Source organism: Chrysochloris asiatica, unplaced genomic scaffold (genome assembly GCF_000296735.1).
Source record: "Chrysochloris asiatica unplaced genomic scaffold, ChrAsi1.0 scaffold00055, whole genome shotgun sequence".
Lineage (NCBI taxonomy): Eukaryota > Metazoa > Chordata > Mammalia > Afrosoricida > Chrysochloridae > Chrysochloris > Chrysochloris asiatica.
This window is the reverse complement of record NW_006408573.1, coordinates 10,916,404-10,926,589: the sequence shown is the minus strand read 5'-3', so window position 1 is coordinate 10,926,589 and position 10,186 is coordinate 10,916,404.

Genomic DNA, 10,186 nt, shown 5'->3' with positions numbered 1-10,186 from the left:
TATGATATTAGCAGAAAAAGGAGGAGTATGTGTCATGATCGGAGTCCAATGTTGTGCTTTCATCCCCAATCACACAGCTCCTGATAGTACCATTACCAAAGCATTACAAGTGTTGACCACCTTAGCTAATGAACTTGCTAAAAATTCAGGCATAGATAACCCCTTTTCTAATATCATAGAACAATGGTTTGGGAAATGGAAAGGGCTTATGACTTCTGTCATCACCTCTTTAATTATCGTAATCAGTGTATTAACCCTAATAGGATGCTGTATTATACCCAGTATAAGAGGATTAGTTCTAAAACTCATAGAAACAGCCCATCCAAACAACCCCCACCCCCATATCAAAATAACCTTTTTCACCTGGAAACATATGAACACCAAAGTCAACATCATCTTGCAGAATTTGAAGAAAAGAATGAAGAAGTCTAAAAAAAAAAAAAGCATGATTTTTTTTCTTTTTGTATTCAGGTGACCTTTCTCCTTTCTCTCTCTTAAAAAAAAAAAGGGTGGAGGGGAATTGTGGAAAAATATTTTTATGATCACTTTCCTTTTCTTTAAACTACTTCCTGGAGTAAAGAATTTATGATCACTTTCTTCCTTAAACTACTTCCTGAGTAAGGAATTTATGATCACTTACTTTTTCCTTAAACTACTTCCTGGTGCAAAGACTTTATGATCACTCTCTTCTTCTTTTCCTAAAATAGGAATGTGCACCTTAAAAATTTTGAACTAGCCAACCGGGTAAGGGAATAGATTGTGCGGTCAAAACCCTAGCCAATAGGGTGAGACACAGCCTTGAGACTCGCATCAGGGATTAAAAACACGAGTGGACTGCCCACTCCGTGTGCTCACTGGCCTATTCATGTATGTATGGCTATGTGCACACACCCTCTTGCAAGAATTTTATTTTGCCAAGGTAATTAAGTCTCACTGAGTGTCTATTACGTGACATTGGGATTCATTTCTAACAATAGGACTGCTACTCATCTATCAGTTTGTCATACTGTGGTGACTTGCATGATGCTGTGATTCTAAAAGCTATAACACTGGTATTTTGACTAACAGTAGGGTCACTCATGGTGGACAGGTTTTAGCTGAACTTCCATGCTAAGATAGACTAAGAAGAGGAAGTGGCAGAGTAATTCTGAATATTTAGTCACTGAAAACTTTATGAATAGCACTGGAAACCTGTCAGAAATCACCAGAATTCTGAATATTAAAATATGAAGAGCACAAGAATATTGTCAGATGTTGTTGTTTTTAAGTGCCATCGAGTCAGTTCCGACCCATAGTGACCCTGTACAGGGTTTCCAAGGCTGTAAATCTTTACGGGAGTAGAAAGCCTCATCTTTCTCCCGTGGAGTGGCTGGTAGTTTCGAACCGCTGACCTTAAGGTTCGCAGCCCGATTCGTAACCACTACGCTACCAGAGCTCCAGATAGGGTGATGGAAAATAAGGCCCTAAGATTGGAAATATGACTGGAGAAAAGCTGCCTCCTCAAAATGGAGTTGACTGTGATAATACAAATAGAATAAAGCTTTCAGGATCTTAATTTGCTGATGGTACACAGCTCAACATGAGCAGAAATAGCTGTCAACATCTATTAATAATCAGAACATGGAAAGTGCAATGCAGGAATCTAGGAAAATTGGAAGCTGTCAAAAATGAAATGGAACACATAAACACTGATAGCATAAGCATTAGTGAGCTGAAATGGACTGGTATTGGCTATTTTGAATCTGATAATTGCCTAGTTTACTATGCCAATAATGACAAATTGAAGAAGAATAGCATCACACTCATCTTCAAAAAGAACATCTCAAGATCTATCTTGAAATAATAATAATAATAATAATAGGATAATATCAATACGCCTTCAAAGTAGACCAGTTCATACTACTATTTAAATTTATGCACCAACTTCTAAAGTCAGTGATGATGAAACTGAAGAATTCTATCAACTTCTTCAGTGTAAAATTGATCAAACATGTAATCAAGATATATTGACAATCACTGGTGACTAGAGTGCAAATGTTGGAAACAAAGAGGAAGATTCAATAGTTGAAAACTATGACCTTGGAGATATGATGCTGGACATCCCATGACTAAATTTTGCAAGACCAATAAGTTCATTGAAAATATCTTTTTTAAGCAACATAAAAGACAACTATACACATGGGCCTCCCCAGACGGAATGCACATAATTCAAATTGGCTACTTCTGTGGAAAGAAATGTTGGAAAAAATTCCATGCCATCATTCAAAACATGGCCAGGGGGAGGAAAAGAGTAGGGGGAGGCAGGAGACAAAACATGGCCAGGGGCAGACTGTGGAATAGAGCATAAATTGCTCATATGTAAGTTTAAACTGAAGCTGAAGAAAATTAAAACAAGTCCACGAAAACCAAAATACAAACTTGAACATATGTATCACCTGAATTTAGATATCTCAAGAACAGATTTGATGCATTAGACACTAATGAATGAATACCAGAAGAGAGTCGGGGTATGACATCAAGGACATCATACAGGAAGAAAGCAAAAGGTCATTAAGAAGACAAGAAAGAAGGAAAAGACCAAAATGGATGTCACAAGTGACTCTGAAACTTGTTCTCCAGTGTAGAGATGCTAAAGCAAATGGAAAACATGAGGTGATAAAAGAGCTGAACAGAAAATTTCTAAGGGAAATTCAAGAAGACAAGAGCAAACATTATAATGAAGTGTACAATGACCTGGAGTTTGAAAACCAAAAGGGAAGAACACACTCAATAGCTCTCAAGCTGAAAGAACTGAAGAAAAATTTCAAGCCTCAACTTGAAACATTGAAGGATTCTATGGGCAAATATTGAATGATGACGATAGCTCAAAAGAAAATGGAAGGAATGAACATACAGTCATTAAAAATTCAATATTCAACCATTTCAAGAGGTATATGATTAAGATCCTAAAGGAAGAAGTCCAAGATGTACTTAAGGCACTGGCAAAAACAAGGCTCTGGAATTGAAATATTTCAGCAAACTGATACAGCACTGGAAGTAGTCACTCATCTGTGCAAGAAATTTGGAAGAGAGCTACCTTACCAACTGATGGGAAGAGATTCTTATTTGTGCCCATTCCACAGAGAGGTGATCCAATGGAAATCATTGAACAATATCATTAATATTGCATGCAAATAAAATTTTGCTAAAGATAATTAAAATATGACTGAAACAGCACATTGACAGGGAACTTCCAGAGGTTCAAGGCAGATTCAGATGACATCAGATGGATCTTGGCTGAAAGCAGAGAACATCAGAAAGGTGCTTTCCTCTGCTTCATTGATTATGCAAAGGCTTTTAATTGTGTGGATCATGGCAAGCTATGGACAACATTGTAGAGAATTAATATTCTGGAACACTTAATTGTGCTCATGAAGAACTTGTATATAGACAAAGAATCATTTGAATAGAACAAGGGGACACTGAATAGTTTAAAATCAGGAAAGGTGTGTGTCAGGGTTGTATTCTTGCATCATACTTTCTCAATATGTATGCTGAGCAAATAATCTGAGAAACTCTATTGTATGAAAAAGAACATGGCATCAGGATTAGAGGAAGACTTATTAACAATCTGTGATATACAGATGATACAACCTTGCTTGCTGAAAGTGAAGAGGACTTTAAATACTGACAAATATCAAAGTCCATAGCTTTCAGTATGGGTTGCACTACAATGTAAAGAAAAGAAAAATCCTCACCACTGGACCAATAAATAACATCAAGGTAAATGGAGAAAAGATTGAAGTCGTCAAAGACTTCATTTTGCTTAGATCTACTGTCAACATTCATGGAAGCAGAATGCAAGAAATCAAACAACATATTGCATTAGGCAAATGTGTTACTCAACACCTCTTTAAAGTGTTGAAAAGCAAAGTTATCAGTTTGAGGACTAAGGTAAATCTGACCCAAGCCATCATATTTGAAATAGCTTCATATGCATGTGAAAGTGAATACGGGAGACCACTGAAGAATTGATACGTTTGAGTTATGATGTAGGCGGAGGCTATTAAAAGTGCCACGAACTGCCAAAAGAGCAAACAAATTTGTGTTGGAAGAAGTATAGCCAGAATGCTCCTTAAAAAAGATTTCATCTCTCATATTTTGTATGCATTATCAGGAGGGACTAGTCCCTGGAGAAGAACATCATGCTAGGTTAAGTGGAGGGTCAGTGTAAAAGAGGAAGACCACCAATAAATTGGATTGGCACAGTGACAGTAGCTATGGGCTCAAGCGTAACAAAGATTGTGAAGATGGCATAAAACCAGTCAGTGTTTCATTCTGTTGTGTCATTATGAGTCAAAATCAATTCAATGACACCTAACAGCAGCAATTACAATGTTTAACTAGGTGTGGTCTGTTAACATTTGAACACTCAAGGATTCATTTTCTAATTAAGAACAAAACACCTGAAAATTTGAAAATAATGTCAATATAATGACTCATTCCATTACTGGAGATGACAGTTATCAAGGATAATTGAAGTGCTAAATGGCAAGAAAGGAATTTATACACCTTCACACTATCATCTTCTCAATAGCAGACTTGCAAATGACAAAGATATTCCAAACAAGAGATTCTCCAAACAAGAGATAAAGAATTCCTTATAATGTCTCCATATTCCTTCGCCAAGCATCATGTGCATTTCATAGTAGAACTGGAAAAAAAAGCTTTAGTTTTCATGTTTGACAGTATTATAAATATTCATAACCACACATCCTTCAAAAAAACACCAACAAAAGTGTTTCTACAACAGAAGAGGAGAAATTCCTTGAGTGGTCCTTGAAGAAATCATACTACATGTTCCCTCCAATTGTTTTAGTGTTCAAGCTAAGAATACTGACCTTCAATAAGTAAACAGCTTCTTCCTAATAAAGAATATCCAGAGAGGAACAAAGACATTCAATTTTGGGGAAAAAAACAACAAAAAAGTTATTATTCCTGTTCTCTTAGGAACTGTTTCTGACTTCACTGACAGTTTGATCTGGCTTTTTTATAATTCAGATTTTTGTTTTGTTTTCAAATTGCTTTTAAATGTCAAGGTTTTTTTTATTGTTGTGGATTGCTCTCTCTTTCTCTCTTTTTCCCTCCCTAAACATCTAGCAAGAAAAAAAAAAAAAAAAAAGACTGTTGTAAAAGTTTTCCTACCTGGTCAAATGATTCTGAAAATGTAGTTACAGAAGTAATACAGGTCCTGTGTCCAGCGTATCCATCTCAAAGCAACAGGACCTACATGTTGAAGTAGAAAGTCTGTGGTCACAGCAAGATACCGGCAACACAAATCTTTAACTAGAGTGACAGGACTCCCTGCCTACTGGGAACACAAGTGTAACCTAGATCCTTTACATTTATTGTTATACCATAAACGTCTCAGAATAAATTCTGTTGTTAAGGTCCTTAACTGCCATCAAGTCAACTTTAATTCATGATGACCCCAGGAATAACAGAATGAAACATTGCAGATACTGTGCCATCTTCCCAATCCCTGGTCAATATGAATCCATTATTTTGCCCATTACATTTTTAATAGCTCCCAACCTATGGGCTCATTGCTTTTGGATGATATTTTATTGTGACTCATAGGGTTTTCATTGGATCATTTTCAGAATAGGTGTCTGGACTTTCTTCCAAGTTTGCCTTAGTAGGAAAGTCCCTCTGGAACTGTCCCTCCTGGATGATCCAGCTCGTATCTGAAATAGTTTCCAGCATCATGGCAACACACAAGTCACCACAGTTTGACAAACTGTGACAGAAGGTCTGTTAGTTGTCCTTATTCTGGGACTTTTGTTTTATGATTTGTTTTCCTAATTTTATCAATCATGGGCAATTTTCATATCACATGAAAGCTCTAAGAGCCCTGGAAATCAAGAAATCCAAATAAAGACTCCAAGGCCTTGAATGATAAAGCAAATTTTCCATCGGCGTACGACTAGTTAGATAAAATTGTTTTCTGTGGTTTCATTCTTAAAGATAAGACATGATTTCCTGAAACATCTGGAGCTTCCATAATGGTATTTAAATTATATGTCTGCTACCAGGAGTCTCGAATCACAATCTTGAAACCAAACATGATTTGTAAAGAGCTCATGATTACAAGATCAAAAAGACTACATTAATATGACATCAGCTCATTAATTTGTACCTTCATTCCTGCCCTCCTGCAATTTAAAAATAGCTCCACTGATTATGGCAAGGTTTTCTTCATTTTGGAAAAAGAAAGTAGCATAATTGAATTTTTCTGTTATCTTTGATGAACATTTAGAAGCTCAGAGCTAAATCTTATCTGGGAAAATTTTAAATTCATCTAAACAAAACTGGGGGAAAGCAGAGATCTAAGGTGGAACATGGATTAAATGAACTGGTGTGCATTTCAAAAGTTATGTCTAAGAGTTTATTTCTGGCTAATGATTTGACCTCTTCGTGCTGTTCCAGAATTCATGACATCTTGGTGTTATTCTAAACAAAGATGTCCAGATTTCTTAAATCCTAGGTAATTCTAACTGAATCTGTTTTGAAGGTTATATGGACAGCTCACTGTGACCCCATGTGTGTCAGAGTAGAATTGTACTCCACAAGGTTTTTAGGAACCTTGTTTTTAGGCAGTGGTTTTCTGGAACTATAATCACCAAACCTTTCTTCCAAGGTTCCTGTAGGTAGACTTGAACCTCCAATCCTTTGGCTGGCAGCAAAATACTCTTATGTTTCACTCTTCCTCTCAGCAATCTGACCAACTCATTTTACACAGACATCATTGTAGGAAAATTTCAAATTGTTTTATATTAGATGGCTTCTGGTCATTTTTGTTTTCACATAAAATTAATTTTATTCAATATAAATATGGAATATCACAAGATAATTCTCCTGCTTAAATCAGGGAAATCTGAAGGTCTACTGCTTTCTTGGCATTTCTCTACTTTTATTTTCTCCCCCAACAACACAAATTCTTTTCTATAGTAGGGGCATCCTAATGAATGATTTTTCTTTCTAGAAAGTCCATCTTCTAGACATTTTCCATGGTTGACTGTTTTGTATATTTCATAGCTCTGTTAAAATGCCACTTGAGGTCATTACAGATTACTCATATGAAGTGGCTCCACATAACCCCAAGCTAATCACACTTTCTCTCAAACACAAACATGCTCTCTTAGATGCAGATGCTAATGTACAGATTGCTCAAGTTCCTTGGACTTCCACAGGTGGTTAAATGTACGTGTTAAGTGTCAAAGCACCAACATACATGCATTCAGCTTTGGGTTTTTACTTCTCTAACTAACACACATAGAAATTAAGAAAAAAGGCAAAATAAGAACTTGTAGATCAGGATCAATGATTATAAATACTGTTATTTTCTTACATTTGTGTACCGTTTCAGTTTTTCTATTGAAACAATGTGGTCTCAAAGTAGGTATGCCACAAACCATAGGTGAACTCTGGAGCTTATATCAAAAGACTTGGTATCACTCTTAGGTTCAAACGGATGACTAAAGAAGACGTTAATAAACCAAGAAAGAGATAATTGTATATAATGCTCCCTGGAGAGACACACTATCCATTGGCTATTGATCAAAATCCAGCCAGCTTACTATGATCCAATAAAAAGACAGGACAACAAATATTTTCTTTTCTGACAGGACCCCTGGAAATATATTTTAAACTAGGATTCATGCATGATTTATGAATGAAATGTTCTCAAGAGAAGCTATTAAGGAAGGAGGCGAGGAAATTCAAGAAGTGTGTGATTTCAGACAATGTCCCAGCTTTCACCTGAAATCACAGGAAAGATTAGGCTATAAATTATGCCTCAGAGATAGTACAGTCTCAAAACAAAATAATAATTGAGCTTTCATATTTCTTGTGGCAGTTGGTCATTAGAGGCCATCAAGTCAGCTCCGACTTATAGCGACTTCTGACATGCACAACAGAGCTAAATACTTCCAGTCCGGTACCATCCTCATAATTGTTGCCATGTCTGATGCTGTTCTTGCATCCCCTGTGCCAATACATCTCCTTGGGGATCTTCTTCTTTAACACCAACCCTCCACTTCACCAATCATGACATCCTTCTCCTGAGAGTGGTCTCTCCTGATAACATGTCCAAAGAATGAGAGACAACGTCTCACCATCCTTGCCTCTAAGGAGCATTCTGGCTGTACTTCTTCTAAGACATATTCAGTCTTCTGGTAATTCATGATACTTTTCAGCCTCCATAATTCAAATGCATGGTTTCTTCTTTAGTCTTCTTTATTCATTGTCCAAATTTCACATGCATATGAGATGATATAAAAGACCTTGGCTTGGGTCTGACACACTTTAATCCTCAATGTAAAGTGGAGGGTCAATGAAAAAGAAGAAGACCCATAATGAGATAGATTGGCACAGTGGCACCACCAATGGGCTCAAGGATAACAACGATTGTGAGGATAGCACAGGACAAGGCAGTGATTTGTTCTGCTGTGCATTGGACTGTTATGAGTTGGAACCAATTCAACTGAAAATAACAATAGCAACAACAACATAAATTTAAATAATAGTAATATTCCCTTGTTTTCCTTGTCGGGATATGGGTATCATCCTATCACAGACAGTATTGTTCTTCAAGACAGAGTATGCAATGCGTGTTTTTTGACAACGAATGAGAGACCATTCCTGATCAATTTGTCATTTCACACATAGTAAACCGTATGATTGTCACACTCAAACTGACCAATATCTATCCATTTCACTCACTATTGCCTAGGATATTGGTCTTCCTACATTCTCTTTCATTTTTGATAACTTCAGTTTTCCTAGATCCATACATCATACATTCCATGTGCTGGTTATTAATGGATTTTTGCATCTGTTTCTTCTCATCTTGAGTTATGTCTCATCAGCAAATTAAGGACTGGAAAACTTTGCTCTATCCATGTCATTAAGACTAAGTCTAATTTGAGGAGGTAGTTCTTCCCTGGTAATATTCTGACTGCCCTCCAACCTGAAGAACTCACATTCTGGCACTACATCAAACAGTGTTTCGCTGCTATATAAAAGAGTTTCTGTGACTTACCATTCAGACGGCACCTCTCTCCTTCCTAATCTGTTTTAGTCTGGAAGCTCTGGGAAAACCTGTCTGCCATTGGTGATGTAGCTGGTATTTAAAATGACAGTTGCATAGTTCCAAGCATCACAGCAACACACAAACGACCACAGTATGACAAACTGACAAATAAGTGAAGAATCCAAAAACAGGTACCTTTATTTGTGAGCATTTTCTACTTTTCTGCACAAAGTAATTCCATTGACCCTAAGACTGTCCTCTAAAGACCATCACAAATGCTGGCCCTTAGTAGCAAAGTCACCCTTAAGCTGAGGGTGTTGTTGTTGAGTGTCACCAAGTTGGTTCTGGCTCATAGCGACCCTGTATAGGGTTTTGGAGGAGTGGCCAGTGAGATTGAATCACGGACCTCACAGATTAAGCCGGTTTTTGCAGTCTAGCGCTTAATCTACAGCACCCCACACAGAAACAGTCCAAGCATGAGAGTGAATCTCAAATCTGGCCAAAGGGCAACAGGTGTATACCCAAACTCATCCTTCTACTGTATTGAATCTTCTGCCAGAGCTCCTCTAGACCAATCAGGGAGTCAGGCACATAGTTTTGGAGAATGGTCTGAGAGGTAGAGGGTAAGAAAGGCATTTTCATATGAAGTAAACTTTTTTGCTGTTTTTTTTTTTTTTTCAAGAACTCCAGGGAGAGAAAGATGAGGCATTCTGCTCCTTTAATGATTTACAGCCTCAGATACCCTGTGCAGGGTCACTATGAGTCAGAATAGACTCCATGGTACTCAACAACAACAACAACATCATAATCACGTGGAATTCATATCAGGGGTGCAAGAATGGTTCAACATTAAAAAAATGATCAAAGTAATCCATAATATGTTTTGTTGTTAAGTGCCATCAAGTCAGTTCCGATCCATAGCGACCCTGAACAGGGTTTTCGAGGTTGTAAATCTTTACGGGTGCAGAAAGCTTCATCTTTCTCCTGTGGAGCAGCTGGTAGTTTTGAACTGCTGACCTTGAGGTTTGTAGCCTGATTCATAACCACTATGCTACCAGAGCTCCTTAATCCACCATATAAATTAAACAACAACAAAAAAAGAACCACATGATC